General features: G+C 39.4%; 1 long non-coding RNA gene across 1 annotated transcript in view; it reads right to left on the bottom strand.

Moving 5' to 3' along the window:
* Positions 1-2,504: 2,504 nt before the first annotated feature.
* LOC307190002 overlaps positions 2,505-27,023 on the bottom strand; it is a 103,112-nt gene continuing 78,593 nt past the window's right edge. The window contains exon 3 of the long non-coding RNA XR_013829338.1: positions 2,505-2,815. This is a non-coding gene — a long non-coding RNA (uncharacterized lncRNA). The remainder of the gene's footprint in view (positions 2,816-27,023) is intronic.

The following is a 27,023-nucleotide window of genomic DNA, read 5'->3' as shown; positions in this document are numbered from 1 at the left end:
TCTAGAGAAGATGTGAGGTTCCAGTGCAGTTTGACAGAGACACTGACCAAGGCTCTGACTCCATTTCTCTGCAGTTTTCTGGAGAGTTGTCATGTAAGGGTTTCGTCATCGGGCTGCTCCTGTAATGGTGGCAAAATGGCTGCATAGTTCCAGCTTCACCTCACAGCACACTACGCAGAGTAGGCAGGAACAACGTTGACCAGGTATCCCCAGCCAAGGCCTTGAGGTTCTCACTGATTGGACCACACCTGAGCCTGCATTGATTATCTGACCTGTGTCTGGATCAGCTGTGACAGGAGGGAACGATTCACCCTGATTGGCTTAGCCCACTCTTTCCATTAGCCTTTGCTACATAAAAAAATACTCCAAAATTTAGGGTCTCAAAACCACAACAATTTATTAGTTCATGAGTCTGTGGGTCAGGAATTGGGCAGGGCTCAGCTAGGATGGCTCACTCGCTTCCATGTGGCGTTGGCTGGGCTCACTCATGCATTTAGGGTCACTTGGCAAGTCAGCTCGGGGCCAGCCGGTCCTGGATGGTGTCGGTCATGGTCATACGTCTGCTGGTTGTCCGGGCTGCCTGAGTTCTCTTCTGTGTGTCCTCTCCATCCAGCCAGCTGGGGCACGTTCTCATGCACACAGCAACTCATGAGGGTGAGAACAGAGGCTCAAGGACCCTTGACATCCAAACATGAGACCTGTGCGACATAATTTCTGTCACATTATATTGGTCAAAGCAAGTCCCCACCTCTTGGTGGGAAGATCTGTAAGAATTTGTGATGGTTTAAAAACATCACACCCACCCTTAGAGCTGGGGAAGGGGGAACCAATTTCACCAAACCACAGAGCTCCTGAACAGAATGGACATTAGGGGGAAAACTGGCCGGAGGCTGGAGAAGAGGCTAAAAGGTAGATTGAAATTAATTGTGAGGGGCTCTGTATGCCTTGCTAAGTGGACTTTATCTTTTAACTTGCGGTTCTCACCCTTTTTCTGTGACAACATAATTAATGATTCTGATGCATTCTCATTAGGAAACATGACTTAAAAGTAAGTCACCACGGCTGTTCTTCTCAACCTGAAGATTGGGCATGAATAATGTTTTTTTAGGGGGGACTGCATGCTCCTTCCTCTTGGGGAGTGGGGCTGCCTTGGTTGTAACTCACTGTTCCAGGCACTGGGGAGCCACTGATGTCTTGTTCCTAAGTGCAAGGGAGATTTCTGCTCTGAAACTCAGTCTTAAGCTGCTCCGGTAACAGCTCTGAGTTATACTCACACACCTTTCTTCATTTCCCCCAGTGTGAACATACGCCGCTAGTTTGGGATTTTCCTCTTTCCAGCAGCACACGATTCCCAGAAGCAACATTTCTTCCTGCTGGTCAAGTCCTTGGGGCCCAGTCTGCTTTTTCCTGCTTTCTGGCCTCGACTAGGAGAGCCCCACTGCATACAGTGTGTTTGGACAACAACCAGGGGAATGGCCACCGTCCAATTCTCTTTCCTCCCAGAAATCTCCTTCTTGCAACTGACGTGGTCTCCAGTGACCAAGCAACATGAGCTTGAGCATATTGACAAGGGGATCTTGTCAGTGCCATCTCTGTGGCATCTGAGCTCCAGCTCCAGTGAGTGTCCTGCCATGTGCACATATTTATCTCTGCTGCTGGGCTGTACACAACTTGTAGAAGAAACATGGGATTCACCTTGTTTGTGTTGAAAATATTTACTGAATGAGTGAATTAATAATGGATGAATAAAAAGGATAACGCTGAGCAGCATCCCTTTTGATGGAAAAGTTTATGGGCATGGAAAATGTTCCCTGATCAGTGAGTCCTCAGAGTCATGGCTCCCAGGAAGGCACCAGTGCCAGGTGGTATCAGGCATCTTAATCTCGGCTCCCCCCGCACACTAGTGGAGGACACCTGAGCCCAGAGCAAGGGTTTGGAACAGAACTTCCCTCTTAAACTGAGTAGGAATAAGGCTCCAAGGAATCTTTTCAGACACTAGAGAAGAGCAAGGGTGAGTGTGCGGAGGAGGAGTGGGAACAGGGGGAAGAGGAGAAGGATGTAGGAAGTGAACAGGGAAGAGCAACCCCCATCACCTCCCCTGGAGCCCGTCCTAATAGGAAATCCCACCCTGGAGCCTGCAGCCTGGGTTCTGTAGGGCTCTTGGCTGCACCTCCTGACCAGGGCTGTTTAGTTTAAAAGAAGGACTTGAAGTCTTCAGTGTCTCTCACTTAATACAGCAGCTGCTGTGACACCCACTCCATTTGGACAGCTCATTTCTGGTCCTTCATCCCATCAGAGGCAGCCCTTGCTCACATCTATTTGTCTAAGGAGCCTGGGTGCCTGCTGGAAAGGGAGGGTATTTAGAGTATATTATTCAGTTAGAACCAGGGCTTCTGCCTTTGTGTGACAGGCTAATCCTAGGACAGCTCAAAATGGCTGGGATTGTTTAATCTGCAGGATGCCTTAGGGCTGTCAACAGAGAGGGGACAGCAAATATAGGGGAAAGCAGTTAAGGGGTGTGGCCTGACTGGAGCTTCAGCAGCAGCCCTAGGACAGGGAGGAGGCACCTGAGGAGTAGGTGATGGAGGATATGGTGGGGGTGGAGCAGAGTAAGGCAGATCTGGTGGCCCTCATTCATGCCTGCCTTTCAGGGATTTCTAATACATTGGTTCTCAACTTTAGATGCTCATTGGAATCTCACGGGACTTCTGCAAAATGCTGATACCCAAGTTCCGCCTTCTTCTCCACATTTTGATTAAATTGGTCTGGTTTGTGGCCTGTGCATCAGGTTTAGGAAGCTCCGCAGGTGAGGAGGCTGTGAAAGGAAACAGAGAGATCTTATCATTTCATAGTGGACAGCTGGAAGGACACCTCCAGAGCAAGGTTCTCAGGTGAAGCAACAAGCCAAGAGGGAAAGCTCACCTATCCAGATTAGTGAAAAAGAAAGGGCCGTAACTTTTATCTCTTGAGTTCCCAGGTGAGTTAATGTTTTCATCTACACTCTTCTTTCATTTACTAGTCATAGTCTTGGTGAAATCTCAGTTTCCTTACCTATCAAATGGGTATTATTATCTAATCTACTCATTTCCTTTTATTGCCATGAAGATCAGGGTTCATGAAGATGCTTTGCAAACAATATAGAGGTGAGAGAAGAAACAACAGAGATGTTTCTCCACTCCATGGCTTCCCATGCCACCCATGTGCACTTAGAATAAAGTGCAAACTTTACTCAGGCCTACAGACCACCCCTCCGCCCCAACCCCTCTGCTCCCAGCTGCTGCCACATGGCGGGGCTCCTGCCCGCATCTGCAGGTTCAGCTGCTGCCACTCCTCAGTGTGTTCACCATGTCTAGACATACTGGCCTCCTCTCTGGCCTGGGACACACTGAGTCCATCCTTCCCTGTGCAGTTTCTATCTCTTCCACCTGGATTGCATAAGCCCTACATTTTGCTGTGTAATCTATCTTTTCTTGTGGTTTTGTCACAACTAATGTTAATGGCTGTGGGCAAAGCAGTGACTGGTCAGTATGGAATTAGAAACAAGAAGTATGGAGTTGTGAGTAACGAGGCAGGAGAGTTATAGAACAGATGGTAAGAGGGGAGTGTGGAGTCAAAACTTAATTTTTGCCATGGAAGAGAGACTTGAGCACATGTATGTCTCTCAGGTAGGAGATAAAAAAGGGACATACGTGATGTGGAGGAAAGTGGGATAACTATAGCAAATTCCCTAAGCCCTTTTAAATGTAATATCCCTTTAAAGAGATAAGATATTTGACTCCTTAGGATTCAAGTTTCCACTTAGTTTCCTTTCTTTGTTTTCTTACCACTTTGTGAGCTTCTATAGTGTAGTGCAAATATCTCCTTATCTATCTGTGTGTAGACTGTGAGCTCACTGGGCAGAGGGGAGAGGTCTTAATGATGATTGTGTCCCAGCACTGAATACAAAATAAAGCCTCCATAATTAATGAATCAATTTATCTGTTGCCTTGCCATCTAAGTGACTTGGGTACCCTGAAGCAGCATGGATCCTCAATAAATGGGTAAGAAGACACTATGAAAAAGAGGTGGCAATTAAGTTAGAGGGATGTGTATATGCCAAAAAGAAACTGTACCAACTTCATATTTTGAAGAGAAGAAGGAGGAGCAAACAATCTATTTTTCTCCCCTCTTGTAGTCCTTGTCTACATTCTGGTATATTTTACAGAGTTAAAATCAAAACGTCGACATAATTGGATGTTTTCTTTTATGAAAGAGTGTTTTGAACAGTTCCTTGCTGTATCTCACATTCTTTATAATTATTATTGTGAGACAGGCAGAACATTCTCCAGTTTATGTACTGAAATATACTTCACTGTTTTCCCTGTTCCTATTGTTGAACATTTAGATTGTTCTCAATTTCTGCTATTTTAGAGAATGCTACAGTGAAGAGCGTGACACAGGGATTTGCCCTCCTTTAGAATTATCTCCTCAGTTTAAATTACAATGAGGGACTTCCCTGGTGGTGCAGTGGTTAAGAATTGCCTGCCAATGCAGGGAACGTGGGTTTGAGCCCTGGTCCGGGAAGATCCCACATGTCGTGGAGCAACTAAACCTGTGCACCACAACTACTGAGCCCACGTGCCACAACTACTGAAGCCTGCACGCCTAGAGCCCGTGCTCCGCAATGAGAGAAGCCACTGCAATGAGAAGACCCCGCGCCGCAAAGAAGAGTAGCCCCTGCTCGCCGCAACTAGAGAAAGCCCATGCACAGCAACAAAGTCCCAACGCAGCCAAAAATAAAAATAAACAAATAAATTTTTTTAAAAAAGGAATCCGCCTGCCAATGCAGGGGACACGGGTTCGAGCCCTGGTCCTGGAAGATCCCACATGCCGGAGAGAAACTAAGCCCGAGCGCCACAACTACTGAGCCTGTGCTCTAGAACCTGCGAGCCACAACTACTGAAGCCTGCGCGCCTAGAGCCTGTGCTCCGTAACAAGAGAAGCCACCGCAATGAGAAGACCATGCAACGCAAAGAAGAGTAGCCCCTGCTCTCCACAACCGGAGAAAGTCTGCACGCAGCAGCGAAGAGCCAACATAGGCAAAAATAAATAAATAAAAATAAATTTATAAAAAAAATTCAATGAATCAAATTACTGGGTCAAATGGTGTGAATATTTTTATGATTCTCAATACATCCTGCTATGTTCCTGCTTTATATCCACTGTCAAAGGTATTTATCAATTTCACTGTTAACCCTGGCGCTATTATTACATTTTCTTTGCCAAGTTAATTGGTATAAAAACATACTTTGACATTTAATTTGAATTTTGTACAGCCTCAACATTTTCCCTTGTTTGCTTACTATCAGCATTTCATTCTATTTATATCATTTGCCATTAACTGGACATCTGTGATATTTACATACATTAGAATAAACGTTTTATATTTTATACGTAATAATTCATTTCTCTGATATTTGAGACAAATACTTTTCCTGCTGTTTTCATTTTCACTGTGATTAGTTTGTTCTTGTACATAAGTTTTCTATTTATTGATCTTTTCATTTTTGAATTCTTTCAAAGATTTGAAGTTCCAGCACTCAGTGTAACAAGTGACAAGGAAGGCAGCAACAGGAAACTTTCTCTTATTGCCTCTGTGGCAACCAAATTCATAGTTTTCTTTCTGTTTTTCCTCCAATGGTGTGCCTGTTTCTCCCTTCAGGATGGCTAGACTTCTACAAGTTCTCTCTCATGTATGAATGCCTGCTTGGTCAGCACTTACTCAATCTTTGCCTGATAACAACTAGAGGGGTCTAGGCAGTTTCACTAGCCTCACCTGTTCTGCAGCCTGTACCTGTACGGAGGTTTGTCTCTTACTAGCTGCAGTGGTGGGTGAGACTCCTCCTGGGTCCCTTGGAGTAAGGTTCTAGGATCCAAAAGACTGGCCAAGGGCTTCCCTGGTGGCGCAGTGGTTGAGAGTCCGCCTGCCAATGCAGGGGACACGGGTTCGTGCCCCAGTCCGGGAAGATCCCACATGCCGCAGAGCGGCTGGGCCCGTGAGCCATGGCCGCTAAGCCTGCGCGTCCGGAGCCTGTGCTCCACAATGGGAGAGGCCACATCAGTGAGAGGCCCGCGTACCGCAAAAAAAAAAAAATAAATAAATAAAGAGAAGGAACATCTTATGCTGCCACACTGCTGATGTTGCTCCTCTATTGCTTTTAGTTGTCATGTCTCCTTAGTCTCCTCAGCTTCTCAGTCTCCTAGTTCTTTCATGACTTTGACACTTTAAGGTCATGAAAATACACTAGGCAGATATTTCTTACACTGCCCCCTAACGTAGGTTATCTGAGGTTTTCTCATGATTACATAAAGGTTATGGATCTTAGAGAGGAACATCCCAGAATAGAGGTGACTTTTTCTTTTCATTTTTTAAAATTGAAGTATAGTTGATTTACAATGTTGTGTTAGCTTCAGGTGTACAGCAAAGTAATTCAGATTATATATATTCCTTTTCAGATTCTTCTCCCTTATAGATTATTACATGATATTGAGTATAGTTCCCTATGCTATACAGTAGGTCCTTGTTGTTTATCTATTTTACATATAGTAGTGTGTATATGTTAATTCCAAACTCCTAATTTATCCCTCCCACCCCCCCTTTCCCCTTTGGTAACCATAGTTTGTTTTCTATGTCTGTGAGTCTATTTCTGTTTTGTAAAGAGGTTCATTTGGGGCTTGCCTGGTGGCGCAGTGGTTGAGAGTCCGCCTGCCGATGTAGGGGACGCGGGTTCGTGCCCCGGTCTGGGAAGATCCCACATGCCACGGAGCGGCTGGGCCTGTGAGCCATGGCCACTGAGCCTGTGCGTCCGGAGCCTGTGCTCCGCAACGGGAGAGGCCACAACAGTGAGAGGCCCGTGTACCGCAAAAAAAAAAAAAAAGTTCATTTTTAAGATTCCATATATTAGCAATATCTATGATATTTGTATTTCTCTGTCTGACTTCACTTAGTATGATAATCTCTAGATCCATCCATGTTGCTGCAAATGGCATTATTTCATTCTTTGTTATGGGTAATATTTCACTGTGTGTGTGTGTGTATGTACACACACACACACACACACACACACACCATATCTTCTTTGTCTGTTTATCTGTTGAGAGACATTTAGGTTGCTCCCATGTCTCAGCTGTTGTAAATAGTGCTGCATTGAACACTGAGGTGCATGTATCTTTTTGAATTATAGTTTTGTCCAGATATATGCCCAGGAGTGGGATCGCTGGATCATATGGTAGTTCTATTTTTAGTTTTTTAAGGAATCTCCATACCGTTCTCCATAGTGGCTGCACTAATTTACTTTCCCACCAACAGTGTAGGAGGGTTCCTTTTTCTCCACACCGAAAGGTGCCTTTTTCATTGCATCGTATTAGGGAGTCCTTGATTAGGGAGTCCTATTTACTACTGGTGATGTTAACTTGATCCCTTGGTTAAAGTGATGTCTTCCAAGTTTCTTCTGTTACAAAGTTACTATTTTCCCCTTTTCATAGTCTATCTGATAGATGAGAATCACTAAGTACACCCCACACTTTGGACACTTGAGCCTCTTCTTACTTTTTAGCACTACAAGATGTTCCAGACTCATCTTGTATAATATTTTCCCTGCCCCAGCCCTAGAATCACTTATTTCTACAAGGATTCCTGCTTCATTTTATTGGAAAACATTATATAGAAATATATAGAGAGTAACCACTAGTGATGTTCTCAACACTTTTTGAGAATAGAGGAAGGAAAAGCAACCTGGGTAGAAAGAACAGCCTGTGGGAAGTCCAGGATAAGAAAAAGGGCACGGTGTGCTCAAGGAACTGAAGGAAGTGCATTATACCAAGAAAGAAGAGAGCAGGAGAAAGAGACACAAGAAATTAACCTGGAAACTTAGGAATGCACCAGGTCTCATAGATCCTGAAAGGTTAGTTAAGGGTTTTGGCCATTATTTCAAGGACAGTGGAGAGCCATGGAAGCTTTTGAAGCCAATGAGTAACTAGACTATGTTACTGGTCAGCAGTGGGAAGGATAGGTTGGAAAGGATTAAGTCATTAACCTCTGTAAGGCTTAGTTTCCTTCCTGCCTCACAGGATTTGGGTGAAGATTAAACAAGGGAACACATACAAGTTCCCCAGAATGATGTTTGGCACATGATGGGCAATCTGGAAACGTTGGTGCCTTGTTCAGTCCAACAATTCTGCTTTCTTTTTCATCTAATCTCATCTTTCTCATTATTCCCCTGACCGCATTTTGGGTAGAAAATTATTCTTTAAACGTTTTGCTGAAATTAAAATTATTGTGCTAGACACAGTGAACAAATGTTAATAAGACCTGGGCCCTTCCTTCGTACCTATTTACAATAAGCCATAACATGATGTGATATGAACTATACTAATGACACAAGCGTAAGCTCAGAGGGCAAGGATGACATCCTTCACCTCTCTGTCAGGCAAAATATGTGGCACAGAGGACTTCAACACAGACTTCTTGACCATATCATGCTCTGGGAGTTCAGAGGACAAAGGCAAGAAACTTGGCTATTGAACTATAAGTTCAATATCTTGGGAATTCATACCGTCTCAGAGACGACTGTGGCTTTCTTTCTTTATACTTTGTTAGTATTGTTTGGGATTATTGTCAGTAGGCTTTTTAAAAAATTTTTCATGGAAAAACTTTCAGAGTGATTGTTTATAGTCACATTTCCAAATCAAAACTTTCCTACACTATAGGAATCACATGAATCACACTATAATAGCATGAAAACATCAAATCTATACTGAGGTGCTTGGTTTGATAATATTAAATTCAAAAGATACCTTCTTCAATTTCAGGTAGATAGTTCATAATATAATGGTATTGTTGATTTTTGAATTGATGATATCCAAATTTTATTGTCTTTCCTTTGATCTGATTCTGAAAATTTCTTTTATTAGAATTGTAAGTTTGGACATGTAATACTCATGGTAGTCCCAATTATGACTAAAAGCTCTTGTAGTTGCATGATCACCAATATTTCTTTAATGGATGAGAAACTATTTAGTTTTCCCTTTTATTTTCTACTTAGCACAGCATCCAGGTATTATTAGTTATTCTTCTTTTTATTATTCCATATAATATATTGTATTTTCACTTTACTGATGAGGAAATCTAGAATTGGAAAGGTGATGCAACTTTTCTAAAAACACATTAGTGATACAACTGGGATTTGAACCTGTATCTTTGCTCTAAGCCTAGATTTTTTTTTTAATTGAAGTAAAATTGATTTACAACATCTTGTTAGTTTCAGGTGTACAGTGCAGTAATTCAGTTATACATACATATATACTAGGTTCTTACTGTTAATTAAACTCTGTCTAATGCTTTGGGTCAAGAATTACATGTCAAGCTTATAAGTAGGAAAATACTTAATCTAAGTGAGCTGTGATACCCTCCCTGAAAACCATATCTTATCTTTTATGCCGGGGATATGGGTTACATACAGATTTGCATTTGAATATTAATATGTCTATTGTTTTGGGAGATTACTTGAACTAATATAACTAAGCAGAATCTAAAGATCCAATGTGGAGAGAACTAAAATACTGTGTTGCTTCTTCTCCATTCTTCTCCTAACTCAGTTTCATGGTTCTACAAGATAACACACTCTGATTAAATGCCATATTAAGATAAAGAATTAGTACATAAAAGAAAGCAAAGACATTTTGCCAGTAGGCAGAAGAAATCATAGAAAACTTCCTACAGAAAGCTGATCTTGACTAGTGTGATGAAGGAAAAAAAGGATATATTATGAAGACTTTGACAGTTTAGAGTTTGTTCCCCAAACTGGCTGTGTATCAGAATCACCTGGGGAGCTTAGTAACTATTCAATGCTCAGACTTGACCCCTGCAGATTCAGATTCAGTTTGCATAGAGTGGGACCTAGGAACAGTGTCTTTATCAATACTCAGATGATGCTGATGTAATAAGCCTTCAGTCTCTTTTTTGGGAAAACATAGGTTTATAGCACAGTTCAGGAGTTTTTCTTTTTTAAAACTTCAATCTTTAGCACTTTTTTAAAGTTTTCATGTCATTCTCTCTTGTCATCAGATTTTATTCTGGCTTTAAAAAAATCTACAAGGTAATATCTTTTCTTTAATAGAAGCCAACATTCTGACTCATTCTTTTGCTGTTGTCGTGTTAAGTTTTTGTAATATCTCTTGAGCTGAAACAGATAAAACTCTATTTTCTAGTTTCATTGGAATTAAAAATGGAATGAGACTCCTAGAGTACACAATTATGGGCTAGAGATATATTATATTTACATTTCCTTTAAATATCAAAGTTTACTGCCCCTGAACTACACCTGTAGTGTTTGGCTGAATATTCCTTTTTAGTACAGAAATGACTGCCTCCTAGAATCAGCTTTCTTTCTCTCAATGTTTTTTACAACTTTGAAAACTGGATATATACTCCAGTGACTTATCAAAAGGATATTTTCTCTGAAGACTTTACTGTTACTATTTGGCATCTGTCAGAACTTCCCAGAAGCATACAGAAGTCTTTTAGCCTCTTCCTTCTTCAATCCTATAGTGTACTAAGGAGAGTTCCCTATAGCTGTATTGAAGATTTTCATATTGGGCCTCATATAACCTTTAATCTTAGTAGGGAATTCATTCAATCATTCAGTAATATTCTGAGCATATACTATACTCTAGGCACTAGAAACACAAAAGTAAATAAGACAGATACCATTCCTGTTTCAATGGTGCTTATAGTCCGATGGGAAAGAAAGATAATCATATAATCTGATATAGTAATTGTACTAGGTAGTGTTCCATCAGAGTAACAGAACCAGCAAGAGATACATATATATATGTGTGTGTGTGTATGTCTGTGTATATATGTGTGAATATATGTGTGTATACATACATACACATATATAGTATATGTATATTATATGTGCATATATACTATGCATATATAATATATATAGGATGTGTATATACATATATAATATATATATATATGGAGAGAGATAGGGTGGGGTTGAGAGATTCATTGCAAGGAATTGGTTTATACAATTGTGACGGTTGGCTAGTCAACTCCAAGATTCCTAGGGTGGGCGGATAGGCAGTCAAGAAAGGAGGGCTGGACATTCTCAAGCAGGAGGTGACACTGCAGTTCACAGGCAGAATTTCTTATTCCTCAGGGTAACTTGGGTTCTGTTCTTAAGCCCTTTGAACTACTTGGAAGGTCTACCCTGATTATGGAAGATAATCTCCTTTACATAAAGCCAATTAATTGTAGATGCTAACCAAATCTATAAATTACCTTCACAGCAACACCTCAATTATGGTTTAATTGAATAACTTAGCACTATAGCCTAGCCAATGTGACACATAAAACTGACTGTTACAGCAATGTTTGAAAGATGCTATGGCGGAGAAAGTATAAAATGCCAAAGACCAACATAGCAGGGGCATCCATCTTAGTCTATGGGGAGTCAGATGACTATTAAGGTAAGACCTGAGAGATGAGTAGGAATAAGCTAGATAAAGAGGTGGACAGAGAATATTCTAAGATGTAGGAAGTGTAAGCAAAGGTCCAGAGACCAGAGAGAGAGCACCAGAGATGTAATCTTCTCTTCTCATCAGATGTTTTTTCCCGGGCTTTCTTTTTTCAGAACACCCTGAGATGATGGTTGTTCTTTAACAGAAGCTGAGATTTAATTTTTTTGGTAATTATTATATTAGCTTATTGTAATGCCTTCAATACTGAATCAGATGAAACTTTGTTTTAATTAGCACTTTCAATTGCTGGTGAGATGAAGCACCCTTTCATGTTTATTTGACATTCAGGTTTCCTCCTCTATAGATTTCCTGTTTCTAACCTTTGCACGTTAGGGTAGTTTTCTTTTCCTTATTGATTACATATGATTTGGATATTACCAGAAATCCTTTGTCTTTATATGCATTGCAGATATATCTCCCAGAGAATACCAGTCCAGACTGGGAGGTACTTTGTAGACTACAGTTGCAGGTGAGTGCAAGGAGAGCTTGTTAAATCAGAGAGTGCTGGTGTTACCTTAATGCCAGGCTCAAGTCTCACTTCTAGGACAGAGCCACCACACTGAGCAGGAACAACAGGGGCACAGGAAAGGAAAGGGGAAAGAGACAGCCCATCTCACAAGGCAATGTATTTTTTAACAAGTCAAATAAATGACAGAAGAGGGAGCTCTAGAATCCTTACACTAGGAAATCTACACTGACTGTCCTTCCTTCTAGTACAGGCAAACTCATCTCGCTGAAATACAAGCAGTAGGAAAGAGAGGTAGTCAAACCCACTCCAAATTATTTTCAGAAAAATAGGAAAACTAGTATCAGAGTAACATTCTTTCAAACAATGAAAACAAGCCAGAATGACATGCCTGCAAAATAAAGGAAAACTATATACTATTTTAAACAAACAAGATTAAACAAATTAAGAAAATGATAAAAGGTATAAAAGAACAACTTAAATTAGAATAAAAATAACTCAGACATAATATTATTGGAAAAAAAACAGGAATATTTGAAAATGCAGTTTATAAAACCAAGGAAAGTTAGCAATAAAAGAAGTAATATTTTAGAAATGGAGAATGAAGTAGAAGTAATACATTAGTTAATAAATATGATGGGTAGTACATAAAGAGAAACATACAATGAAGGGAGGAAAGTTTTAGCTTAAAAATATGAAAGAGGGGCTTCCCTGGTGGCGCAGTGGTTGGGAGTCCGCCTGCCGATGCAGGGAACACGGGTTCGTGTCCCGGTCTGGGAAGATCCCACATACCGCGGAGCGGCTGGGCCCGTGAGCCATGGCTGCTGAGCCTGCGCGTCCGGAGCCTGTGCTCTGCAACGGGAGAGGCCACAACAGTGAGAGGCCCGCGTACCGCAAAAAAAAAAAAAAAAAAAAAAAAAAAAAAAAGAAAGAAATGAAAGAGGATTTAAGAGAAAGTGACATAAAATATCCTCAGAGTGTGTGTGTTTATGTGTGTGTGTATGTGTATGTGTGTACATTCCTGAAGAAGCAAGCCAAAGCAACTGAAGAGAACAGAACAAATACTAAAAAATAATCAAACAACCCAATCCAAAAATGGAGAGAAGACCTAAAGAGACATTTCTCCAAAGAAGAAATATGGAGAGCCAATAAGTACATGAAAAGATGCTCAACACTGCTAATTATTAGAGAAATGCAAATCAAAACTACAATGAGGTAGCACCTAACAGCCGTCAGAATAGCCATCATTAAAAAGTCTACAAATAACATATGCTGGAGAGGATGTGGAGAAAAGGAACCCTCTTACACTGTTGGTGGGAATGTAAGTTGTATGGCCACTGTGGAAAACAGTATGGAGGTTCTTCAGAAAACTAAAAATAGAATTACCATATGATCCAGCAATCCCACTTCTGGGCATATACCCGGACAAAACTATAATTCAAAAAGATACATGCACCCCTATGTTCATAGCAGCACTATTTACAATGGCCAAGACATGGAAACAACCTAAATGTCCATTGATAGATGAATGGATAAAGAAGATGTGGTACATATAAACAGTGGAATACTACTCAGCCATAAAAAAGAATGAAATAATGCCATTTGCAGCAACATGGATGCAACTAGAGATTATCATACTAAGTGAAGTAAGTCAGAAAGAGAAAGACAAATATCATGTGATATCACTTATATATGGAATCTAAAATATGACACAAATAAGCCTATCTACAAAACAGAAACAGACTCATGGACATAGAGAATGGACTTGTGGTTGCCAATGGGGAAGGGGTTTGAGGAGGGGTTGGGGTTAGCAGATGTAAGCTTTTATATACAGAATGGATAAACAACAAGGTCTTACTGTATAGCACAGAGAACTATATTCAGTATCTTATGATAAACCATAATGGAAAATAATATTAAAATATATATATACATGTATAACTGAATCACTTTGCTGTACAGCAGAAATTAACACAACGTTAAAAAAAAAGGAAAAAAATCATTGAAGAAAAACATACTGAAATAAAAGGCAACTTGAAATCCTATATTGAAAGAATATACTGAGTACCCTGGAAAATCAACCCAGAATAACTGACTCCAAGGCATATTTTAGTAAAATAATGAGAACTTAAAGAAAAAGAAAACTGAATTAAAAATATATACTCAGTAATAAAATTTTTTTTAAACTAATTAATTTCTTTAATTTTGGCCACACTGGGTCTTTGTTGCTGCGTGCGGGCTTTCTCTAGTTGCAGCGAGAGGGGGCTACTCTTCATTGCGGTGCACGGGCTTCTCATTGCGGTGGCTTCTCTTTGATGAGGAGCACGGGCTTCAGTAGTTGTGGCACGTGGATTCAGTAGTTGTGGTGCACGGGCTTAGCTGCTCTGCGGCATGTGGGATCTTCCCAGACCAGGGCACGAACCCGTGTCCCCTGCATTGGCAGGTGGATTCTTAACCACTGTGCCACGAGGCAAGTCCCAATAACAAAAATTTTAAGAGTCTCTTTCATCTAGAAATTAAAAAGTCATGCTGGCAGACTCATCCCAGGGGCAGGGGTGTGGGGGTAGGGTCAAGTGAGAGTGTCTCACGGGCTCCTGCCAGCTCTTGGCTTGAGTCCTACTTGCTCACTCTACAGCGCTCTCCCTGTGAAGAGTAATGCAACCAGAACAAAACTTCCCCCTTTGCACATTCCGTTATGTGTACTCATGTGTGTTTCATCACAGTGGAGGAGAGTGAGGGCCTGTAACAGGACAACCCAATTCTTGATCTCAATGACAAAATTATACATGAGAATACACTGCAGTCTTGGTAGGAAGAAATGAAACATTAAGTGAGAGCTTTGCCTTCTATTGGATAATCATAACCATAGGCACCAGTAAGCCAGAGGTAAAACTGTTAGAAATCATTTGTGTGTTAAGATCTGAAATGCCCTTCCAGCACTAAGAGAAAGAAGAGTTTCTCCTACTAATGGATGAAGTTCCATTATTAGACTTTCATTCCTTTGGCTTAAGCCTTATCCTTAGCACTCTGGAAATATTTAAAGCACTTGGCTGTGTCGATGGAAATCATATCAGCACACTCAGGATCCTTTCAACTTGCCTAGTTAGCTGGAAAACTAAAGCATAACTGTCCCCACACTTCCTTAAACCTACTGTCTTAGGGTATTTTTTTTTCCAATTATATGTCTCATGTGAGAATTGAAAGGCAGAGTTGGACAGTTCTATATTCCTGCTCTTCTGTTTTCTGCTGGCGAGTGGTCGAGAAACCAGGTGTTCAACAGCAGCATTCCAGGGCCCAGTATTTCGTAGGTGTTGAAAGGTAGTTGTGGCAGCACCAGGGGCAGTGTCCTGATCCCTAGATCACAGGCTCCATGGGATTTTCTTCATGTCTACAGTTCAAGTTTGTGGACTTCTGAGTCCCCACCTTTTGGTTATGGTAACTGTAGCATCTTCCAGAACTACTCACATTATTACTATTACTTTTAATTTATTAATTTTATTTATTTTTGGCTGCGTTGGGTCTTTGTTGCTGCGTGCAGGCTTTCTCTAGTTGCAGTGAGCGGGGGCTACTCTTCATTGCGGTGCGTGCGCTTCTCATTGCGGTGGCTTCTCTTGTTGCAGAGCACGGGCTCTAGGAGCTCAGCCTTCAGTAGTTGTGTCTTGCGCACTCTAGAGCTCAGGCTCAATAGTTGTGGTGCACAGGCTTAGTTACTCCGCGGCATGTGGGATCTTCCTGGACCAGGGCTCGAACCCATGTCCCCTGCATTGGCAGGCGGATTCTTAACCACTGTGCCACCAGGGAAGTCCCACACATTATTTTTTAACATCTAGTTCCCTGTATGAAATTTCTTTACGTTATTTTTTAACATCTAGTTCCCTGTATGAAATTTCTTTCTGTTAAAATACCTAAAGTAGCTTCTATTTCTAAAACTGAATGGGGGCTGTCTCATGTGAATAAGCGTGCTTAGTGGAGGAGAATGGATGAAGTAATATGAGGGAATAAATCTCCTTATGAGGGCATGAGCTTTAAAACATGAGGAGAAAACAAAGCTCACAAGAAAAGCAGTCCCATTTCAAACTGGACTGAAAGATGCCTTCCTGGAAATCGGCTTCTTCCAGAAGAACTCACCAGTAAGTCTGGCTGGGATTCTCCACAGAAATAAAATAAATAGTATTAATCAGTGTCTCCCAACTAACCTCCAAGTAAATCTCATTGCCATCACATGGTGTCCTTCATTTGTTCTTCTTCTTTTTTTTTTAACTGGGGTATAGTTGCTTTACAATCTTGTGTTAGTTTCTTCTGTACCATGAAGCGAATCAGCTATATGTATACATATGTCCCCTATTTTTGGATTTCCCTCCCATCCAGGTCACCACAGAGCAGTGAGGAGAGTTCCCCATGCCACACAGCAGGCTCTCACTGGTTATCTATTCCACACACAGTAGTGCATACATGCCAATCCCAATCTCCCAATTCATCCCACGCCTGCACCCCCTTGGTGTCCATGTGTTTGTTCTCTACGTCTGTGTCTCTATTTCTGCTTTGTTCATCTGTACCATTTTTCTAGATTCCACATATATCTGTTAATACATGATATTTGTTTTTCTCTTTCTGACTTACTTCACTCTGTATGACAGTCTTTAGGTCCATCCACTTTTTGTTCTTCTACATCCACCTCCTTCACTCCTCCCCTTTCTCATTTCAGTAAAATAAAAGAATTAGACTGCAATGTGCCTCACAGCTATTTTCATTAAATGCTACTATTTTTTAGACTTATAAAAAAAGCAAAGTCAGTAGAATGACTTACAGAATATGATCTATATGTGATCTAATGACTACATATGCTCTAACTTTACCCTGTACCTCTTAAGACTGTAGAGAAGTAAAATGAATGGAAGAGGGCTAGTCAAAACATTTAATGCTGAAGTACATCATACAGGTAGGAATAAAATTTCTAACCACTCCACCTTATCTTGCTCATCACTGGCAGGACCTGATGTCTATCTTCCTACAGAGAGAGCAAAAAGGATTTCATAGCCTTACTTTGACCCATGAAAACTCCTTAACTTCTGAGGCAAAAGAAACAGCTTATTCAAGGTTGACCACAAGGCAAAAGAGGAAAAGAAGAAACCAACCCTTCTCTAACCTGTGGTCTCTGCTCAGTCCTTGGGCTCCTCAGGGAGCTCATTCTTCACATTCTCATCTTAACTGGAGGTTTGCTGTGGATGGCACTTATTGGTGCTGAAGAGAAGTTAGGCACTGATTGCTTAAGCGTGTGTAACTACTGCTTAAGGTGTGCTGAGGACAACTGGTCCAGGGCTGAGGGGTTTCCAAAGGGTCTTTAAGATCCTTTAGGTCTTTGATGCCAAAGAGTGATTTTTGCATTATGGAAATCAATACAAGATCTGACATCTGAAAGTTAGTTGATATCACACCAGCTACAAGGATATTTGCCTAGTAATAGGAACATAATTTCTACTCATATCCTCAGAGCCCTATTATCCAGGGACACACCCCTCAAGATTGTGGCCTGGATCACTGAGTCCTTTCCACATCACGGACTTTGTCTTCACTATGATTGTGCCTCATGAGAGAAACTACAAAACACCCACTCATCAGGTGTCCCCTGCCTGATGACCTCCGTTAAACAAGATAAGGCTGAGAAGAAGAGACCAAGAAAACAGCCTCTGGATCATTGAAATAGGCATCACAACAGTTCATTACTGCCATCCTGACCATTACTAAGTTATCCTTCAATGTCTGTAGGCTCTTCATTCACACCCAGCTCTAACTTATTTGGCTGTTGTTACAAAAGACCATGAAGGAGGATTCTGGGAAGAAGGCAGAGTAGGAAGTACCAGGTATCTCTGTCCCCACATAGCCAACAACTGTGCTGGTAAACCTGTCTAATGTAACTACTCTGGAACTCTGGAGTCTGTTGAAGGCTTGCAACTCTAAAGGGAAGACTTGGACTGAAAACTGCAGTTTGTGTTAGCCAGTTCCAGCTCTTAGCACCATCGCAGCTACCAATCTCCCATCCCCAGATATAAGGCAGTCAGCTGTGCATGTGTTCCTGAAGTAGGTTGCAAACAGCTTGTGGGAGCCAGAGTGGACCGAAAGGACCCTGTTGTCTGAGTATCAGGGATCTGTGCTCTGATTGCTGATTGCAGAGTTTCAGGCAAGGAGGTGGATCTGAGGGGCATGCTGCACCTCCTCTCATCCTTGCAAGCCTTTCTCCTCTGCCTGTAGTGACTGCCAAGGAATTTAAGGGCCAGCACCCATTTTCTCTCCTCTTCAATTTTCTCTTTTTCCCATGCGAAAACAGATTAAAGACTAGGCTATTCGAAAACAACTGCATATATAGGGGAAATTAGAAAGTGACCACACATGCACAGGGGAAAAATTCAGAAGAGACCTGAGAAGACCTTAAGTTTACACATCAGGTTGATCCTCAGCAGAGAAACTAATGTCTTGGAGCACAAAAGGTATAAAGATGTAATTTTTGACATCAACAACTGAAAGGAGTGGGGATAGAGATGTAATGGAGCTGAGTTTTTTGTTTTTTAAAATTTTTTGGCCACCTCACGCAGCATGTGGGATCTTAGTTCCCCAACCAGGGATCAAACCCATGCTCCCTGCAGTGGAAGCAGAGTCTCAACCACTGGACCGCCAGGGAAGTCACTGGAACTGAGTTTTTGTATGTTATTGAAATTTAGCAGGTAGAGATTCAAATTAGAGTGTATAACTTTAGGGTATTAAATTTAATCCCTATGCCAGCCACAAAGAAAATAGCTATAGAATTACAAAAAGGAAATGAGAAATGTATTTAAACATATATTACAAAAAATCAACTAAACACGAAAGAAGGCAGTAATACAGGAAATGAGGGACAGAAAAACTATGAGGCATATAGAAAACAAATAGCAAAATGAAAGTTCAATTACTTTAAACATAAATAGATTAAGCTCTCCAATCAAAAGACAAAGATTAGCAAAGTGGATAAAAACACATGGTTAACCTATATACTCAGAAGAATCCCCTTTGATCCAGAGACACAAATGTGTTAAAAGTAAGAGGATTAAAAAAAAGATACTGCATGCAAATAGTAACCAAAAGAGAGCAAAGGTGGCTATATGAATATCAAACAAAACATACTTTATTTTTATTTTATTTTTTAATTGAAGTATAGTTGATTTACAACGTTGTGTTAATTTCTGCTATATAGCAAAGTGATTCTGTTATACATATATATACATTCCTTTTTAATATTCTTTTCCATTATGACTTATAGGATATTGAATATAGTTCTTTGTGCTACACAGTAGGACCTTATGTTTATCCATAGCTTACATCAGCTAACCCCAACCTCCTGCTCCATCCCTTCCCCAACCCCCTCTGAGTCTGTTTCTGTTTCAAAGATAGGTTCATTTGTGTCATATTTTAGAGTCCACATATAAGTGGTATTATATGGTATTTATCTTTCTCTTTCTGACTTACTTCACTTAGTATGATAATCTCTAGTTGCATCCATGTTGCTGCAAATGGCATTATTTCACTCTTTTTTATGGCTGAGTAGTATTCCATTGTATATATGTACCACATCTTCTTTATCTATTCATCTATTGATGGAAATTTAGGTGTTTCCATGTCTTGTGAATAGTGCTGCTATAAACGTAGGGGTGCATGTATCTTTTTGAATTATAGTTTTGTCTGGGTATATGCCCAGGAGTGGGATTGCTGGATCATATGGTAATTCTGTTTTTAGTTTTCTGAAGAACCTCCATACTGTTTTCCACAGTGGCTGTACCAACTTACATTCCCACCAACAGTGTAGGAGGGTTCCCTTTTCTCCACATCCTCTCTAGCATTTGTTGTTTGTAGAGTTTTTATTTAAAAAAAAATTTTTTTTTTGGCTGTGCCACATGGCTTCCCTGACTGGGGATCAAACCCGGGCCCCTGGCAGTGCGAGAGTGGAGTCTTGACCACTGGACTGTCAGGGAATTCCCTGTAGAGTTTTTAATGATGGCCATTCTGACCGCTGTGAGGTGGTACTTCATTGTAGTTTTGATTTGTGTTTCTCTAATAATTAGCGATGTTGAACATCTTTTCATGTGCCTATTGGCCATCTGTATTTCTTCTTTGGAGAAATGTCTACTTAGGTCTTCTACCCATTTTTTCGATTGTTTTTTTTGTTGTTGTTGTTGTTGAGTTGTATGAGCTGTTTGTATATTTTGGAAATTAAGCCCTTGTGGGTCACATAGGTGGCAAATATTTTCTCCCATTCCATACGTTGTCTTTTCGTTTTGTTTATGGTTTCCTTTGCTGTGCAAAAGCTTGATTAGGTCCCATTTGTTTATTTTTGTTTTTATTTTTTTTCTCTATTGCCTTGGGAGACTGACCTAAGAAAACACTGGTATAATTTATGTCACAGAATGTTTTGCTCTTGATCTCTTCTAGGAGTTTTATGGTGTCATGTCTTATGTTTAAGTCTTTAAGCCATTTTGAGTTTATTTTTGTGTATGGTGAGAGAGTGTGTTCTAACTACATTGATTTACATGCAGGTGTCCAGCTTTCCCAGCACCACTTGCTGAAGAGACTGTCTTTTTCCCGTTGTATATTCCTGCTTCCTTTGTCAAAGATTAATTGACCATAGGTGTGTGGGTTTATTTCTGGGCTCTCTGCTCTGTTCCATTGATCCATATGTCTGTTTTTGTGCCAGTACCATGCTGTCTTGATTACTTTAGCTTTGTAGTATTGTCTGAAGTCTGGGAGGGTTATGCCTCCTGTTTTGTTCTTTTTCTTCAGGATTGCTTTGGTAATTCTGGGTCTTTTATGGTTCCATATAAATTTTGGATTATTTGTTCTAGTTCTGTGAAAAACATCATGGGTAATTTGATAGGGATTGCATTAAATCTGTAGATTGCTTTGGGTAGTATGTTCATGTTAACCATATTACTTCTTCCAATCCAAGAGCATGGGATATCTTTCCATTTATTTGAATCATCTTCAACTTCCTTTATTAATGTTTTATAGTTCTCAGCATATAAGTCTTTCACCTCCTTGGACAGGTTTACTCCTAAGTATTTTATTTTTGGGGGTGCAATTTTAAAAGGTATTGTCTTTTTACATTCCCTTTTTGACATTTCATTGTTAGTGTAAAGAAATGCAACCGATTTCTGTATGTTAGTCTTGTATCCTGCTACCTTGCTGAATTCTTTATCAATTCTACTAGTTTTGTGTGGAGTCTTCAGGGTTTTCTATATATAGTATCATGTCATCTGCATATAATGACAATTTTACCTCTTCCTTTCCAATTTGGATACCTTTTATTTATTTTTTTCTTGTCTCTGATTGCTATGGCTAGGACTTCCAATACTATGTTGACTAGAAAAGGTGAGAGTGGTCATCATTGTCTTGTTCCAGATTTTAGCAGGAAGGCTTTCGGCTTTTCACCATTGAGTATTATATTGGCTGTGGGATTGTCAAAAACAGCTTTTATTATGTTGAGGTATGTTCCCTCTATATCCACTTTGGTAAGAGTTTTTATCATGAATGTATATTGGCTTTTCAGACAAAATAGACTTTAAATCAAAAAAAGTTACAAGAGAAAAAAAAGACATTCTATAGTAATAAAAGGCTCTATACAGCAAGAAGATATAATAATTATAAACATTTTCACATGTACTAACAGAGCAACAAACTATATGAAGCAAAAGCTGACAGAATTGATGGTAGAAATAGACAGTTCTACAGTAATAGCTGAAGACTTCAGTACCCCACTTCAAATAACGGATAGAACAACCAGACAGACGATAATAGAGTACTTAAGACAATAAACCAACTAGATATAACAGACACCTACAGAACACTCTACCCAAGAACAATAGCATACACGTTCTTCCCAAGTGCACATGTACATTTTCTAGGATAGACCATATGTTATTAGGCCACCAATTAAGTCTCAATCGATTAAAAAGATAGATATCATAAAAAGTATCTTCCCCAATCACAATAGGATAAAGTTAGAAATCAGTAACAGAAAAAAAATCACAAACTTGTAGAAATGAAACCACACTTTGAAACAAGCAATGGATCAAAGAAATAAGGGAAATTAGAAAATTCTTGCAGATGAATGAAAATGAAAATTCAACATACCAAAACTTATGAGATGCTGTTAAAGCAGTGCTAAGGGGAAATTTACAGTCTCAAATGCTTATGTTAAAAATCAAAAAAGGACTTCCCTGGTGGCGCAGTGGTTGAGAGTCCGCCTGCCGATGCAGGGGACACGGGTTCGTTACCCGGTCTGGGAAGATCCCACATGCCGCGGAGCGGCTGGACTCGTGAGCCATGGCCACTGAGCCTGCGCGTCCGGAGCCTGTGCTCCGCAACGGGAGAGGCCACAACGGTGAGAGGCCCGTGTACCGGAAAAAAAAAACAAAAAACAAAAAACAAAAAACAAAAAAACAAAAAAAAACTATGAAAAATCAAAAAAGGTCTCAAATCAACAACCTACCTTTACAACTTAAGAAACTAGAAAATGAAGAACAAACTGAATCCAAAACTATCAAAAGAAATGAAATAATAAAGATTAGAGCAGAGATAAAGAAAAGGGAGCTTAGAGAAACAGTAGAGAAAATCAATGAATCCATAACAGGTTCTTCAAAAACATTAACAAAATTAACAATGTTTTAGCTAGATGGACTAAGAAAAAAAGAGAAAACGAAATTACTAAATCAGAAGTGATAGTGGGGACACTAGTACCAATTCTATAGAAATAAAAGGAATTATAAGTGAGTACTATGAAAAATTGTACACCAACAAATTGGATAACCTAGATGAAATGGACAAATTCCTGGAAACATGAAACCTACCAAGACTAAATCATGAAGGAATAGAAAATCCAAATAGACCTATAACTAGCAAGGAGATTGAATCAGTAAACAAAAATCTTCTAATAAAGAAAAACTCTGAATCTGATGGCTTCAACTGGTGAATACTACAAAACATTTAAAGAAAACTTATACCAATCCTACTCAAAATTTTCCTACTAGAGAATGAACTTGAGGATATGGGGAGGGGAAGGGTAAGCTGTGACAAAGTGAGAGAGTGGCATGGACATATATACACTACCAAACGAAAAATAGATAGCTAGTGGGAAGCAGCCGCATAGCACAGGGAGATCAGCTCGGTGGTTTGTGACCACCTAGAGGGGTGGGATAGGGAGGGTGGGAGGGAGGGAGACGCAAGAGGGAAGAGATATGGGAACATATGTATAACTGATTCACTTTGTTATAAAGCAGAAACTAACACACCATTGTAAAGCAATTATACTCCAATAAAGATGTTAAAAAAAATTTTTTTTCCAAAAACGTGAAGAGAAAGCACCACATCCTAACCTATCCTACAAGTCCTGATACCAAAGTCAGAGAAAGATTTTGAAAGGAAAACAAAAAAGCAAAACCAAAACCCTACCATCCAATATCCCTTATGAATGTGGATATAGAAACCCTCAACAAAATACCATGAAATTGAATTCAGCAGCATATTAAAAGGATTCTATAACATAACCAAATGAGATTAATTCCTGGAATGCAAGAATGATTCAAAATATGAAAATTGATCAATGTGTTAGTCCACAATAACAGAATAAAGGGAAAAAAATCCACACATGATTATATCCAATGATACAGAAAATGTATCTGGGAAATTTGAACACCTTTTCATGATAAAAACTCTCATAGGAATAGAAGGAAACTGACTCAATATAATAAAAGCTATATATGAAAAACCAACAGTAACACCGTACTCAAGGACAAAAAACTGAAAGCTTTTCCTCCAAGATTTGGAATAAGATGAGACTTTCCTCCTGAAACTATGAAACTCCTTGAAGGAAACATACTCAGTAAACTCTTTGATATTGGTCTTAGCAGTATCTTTCTAGATAGGTTAGGGAAACAAAAGCAAAAATAAACAAATGGGACTACATTAAACTAAAAAGCTTCTGCACAGCAAGGTAAATCATGAATAAAATGAAGAGACAACCTACTGAAAGAAAGAAAATATTTGCAAATCATATATCTGATAGGGGTTAATATCCAAAATCTATAAAGGCTCATTCACCTCAATAGCAAAAAATAAAAACAAACAAAAAAACAATTCGATTAAAAAATGGACAGAAGATCTAAATAGATATTTTTCCAAAGAAGACATATAGATGGCTAATAAGTACATGAAAAGGTGCTCATTATCTCTAATCAGGGAAATGCAAATCAAAACCACAATGGGATATCACCTCACACTTGTTAGAATGCCTATGACAAGAAGACAAGGGTAACAAGTGTTGGGCAGGATGTGGAGAAAAGGGAACCCTTGTGCACTGTTGGTGGGGATGTAAATTGTTGCAGCCGCTATGGAAAACAGTATGAAGATTCCTCAAAAAAATAGATAATAGAACTACCAGCAATACCACTTCTGGGTATTTATCCAAAGAAAACAAAAACACTAACTTGAAAACATATATGCATCCCTTTGTTCATTGCAGCATTATTTACAACAGACAAGATGTGGAAAAAACCTAAGTGTCTATTGACAGATGAATGGATAAAGAAAATGTGATATATATATGACATATATTTTTATATTTATAAATATATAAATATATACATATTTACCATATGTAAAAATATTTATCACACACACATATATATAATGAAATATTATTCAGCCATAAAAAGGAATGAAATCTTGCCATTTGTGACTATGTGGATGAACCTCAAGGGTATTATGTTAAGGAAAATATTAAGTGCAATAAATCAGGCAGCTCACAGATACAGAGAACATATTGGTGGTTGCCAGAGGTGGGAGGTGAAGGGTGGGCAAAGTGGGTAAAGGACGTCAAAGGTACAAACTTTCATTTATGAAATAAACAAGTTATGGGAATGTAATATACAGCATGGTGACTATAGTTAATAACATTGTATTGTATATTTGATAGTAGCTAAGAGAGTGGATCTTAAAAGTTGTCATCCCCCACCCCCCAATTTTCTGTAACGTTGTATTGTGATGAATGTTAATTAGACTTATTGTAGTGATCATTTTGCAATATATACAAATATCAAAATCATTATTTTGTACACCAGAAACTAAGCTAAAATTGGGACTTCCCTGGAGGTCTAGAGGTTAAGACTCTGCGCTTCCAATGCAGGGGGCACACGTTCAATCCCTGGTCGGGGAATTAAGATCCTGCATGCCACGTGGCATGGCACACACACACACAAAAAAAGAAACTAAGCTAATGTTGTATGTCAACTATACCTGAATGAAAAAAGAAATCCTTAAAACATCATTTTAAAAAAAAACCTCTTGCAGATTTACAGTTATCAAAACAGTGTGGTAGTGGCATAAGGACACTCATACAGAGCAATCATTTAGAATAGTAGAGCCCAGAAATAAACCTTTGAACATGAATGACCAAATGATTTTTGACAAAGACATGAAGACCATTCAATGGGGAAAGGACAGTGTTTTCAACAAACGGTGCTGAGAAAACTGGATGTCCACATGCAAAAGAATGAAGTTGGAGCCTTTAATTAACACTGTGCAAAAAATTAATTCAAAATGGATCAAAGACCTAAATGTAAGACCTAAAGTGATCTACCTCTTAGAAGAAAACATAATACACACGTTTTGCAAGATTGGCAGTTATTTCTTGGATATGATACAAAAGGCATAGGTATTAAAAGAAAAAAAGGACAAATTTGAATTCATGAAAATTTAGAATTTTTTTTCATCAGCAGAAATAATCATCAGGGTGAACTGGCAATCCACAGAATGGAAAAAGTATTTGTAAATCATGTATCTGATAAGGGAATATTATCCACAATATATGGAGAATTCCTAAACATCCACAACCAAAAACCAAACATTAATAATGGCCAAAGGAGGGACTTCCCTGGTGGTCCAGCAGTTAAGACTCTGTGCTCCCAATGCAGGAGGCCCAGGTTCGATCCCTGGTCAGGGAACTAGAGCCCGCAAGCCACAACTAAAGATCCTGTGTGCTGCAACTAAGACCCGGTACAGTCAAATAAATAAATAATAAAATAATGGCCAAAGGACGTGAGTAGACATTTCTCCAAAGTAGATATAGAAGTGGCAAATAAGCACATGAAAAAATGTACAATCTCACTAATCATTAAGGAAATGCAAACAGAAGTATAAGGAGATACCACTTAACACCTATTAGGATGGCTACTATTAAAAAATCAGACAATAACTGGGAATTCCCTGGTGGTCTAGTGGTTAAGAGTCAGTGTTTTCACTGCTGTGGCCCGGTTTCAATCCCTGGTCAGGGAACTGAGATCCTCCAAGCCGTGCAGTGTGGCCAAAAAAAAAAAAAAAAAAAAAAAAAAAAACAGATAATAACAAACTTTGGCAAGAATATGGAGAAACTGTAACCCTTGCAACACTTTTGGTGCACAATGTAAATGTAAATGAATGTACAGCCACTGTATATGTATAGCCTGAACATAAAAAGGTACAGTTATTGTGGAAAACAGTAGGCCAGTTCATAAAAAAAATAAAAATAGAATTATCATTTGGTCCAGCATTTCTACTTCTGGGTATATACCCAAAAGGACTGAAAACAAGGTCTCAAAGAGATATTTGTACACTCATATATATAGCAGTACTATTCACAATAGCTAAAACATGGAAGCTACCCGTGTCCATCAATTGATGAATGGATAAGCAAAATGTATATACATACAGTGGAATATTATTCAGCCTTAAAAAGGAAAGAAATTCTGACATATGCTACAAGAGGGATGAACCTTGAGGACCTCATGTTAGGTGAAAGAGGTCAATAAAACAAGGCAAATACTGTATGATTCTACTTATATGAGGTACTTAAAGTACTCATAGTCATAGGGACAGAAAGTAGAATGGTGGTTGCTAGGAATGGAGAGTCATAGTGTAATGGGTATAGAGTTAC

This window comes from Stenella coeruleoalba, assembly GCF_951394435.1.
Source record: "Stenella coeruleoalba genome assembly, chromosome: 8".
In the NCBI taxonomy this organism is placed as follows: domain Eukaryota; kingdom Metazoa; phylum Chordata; class Mammalia; order Artiodactyla; family Delphinidae; genus Stenella; species Stenella coeruleoalba.
The sequence above is the reverse complement of the archived record's forward strand: the minus strand, read 5'-3'. Positions and strand labels throughout refer to the sequence as shown.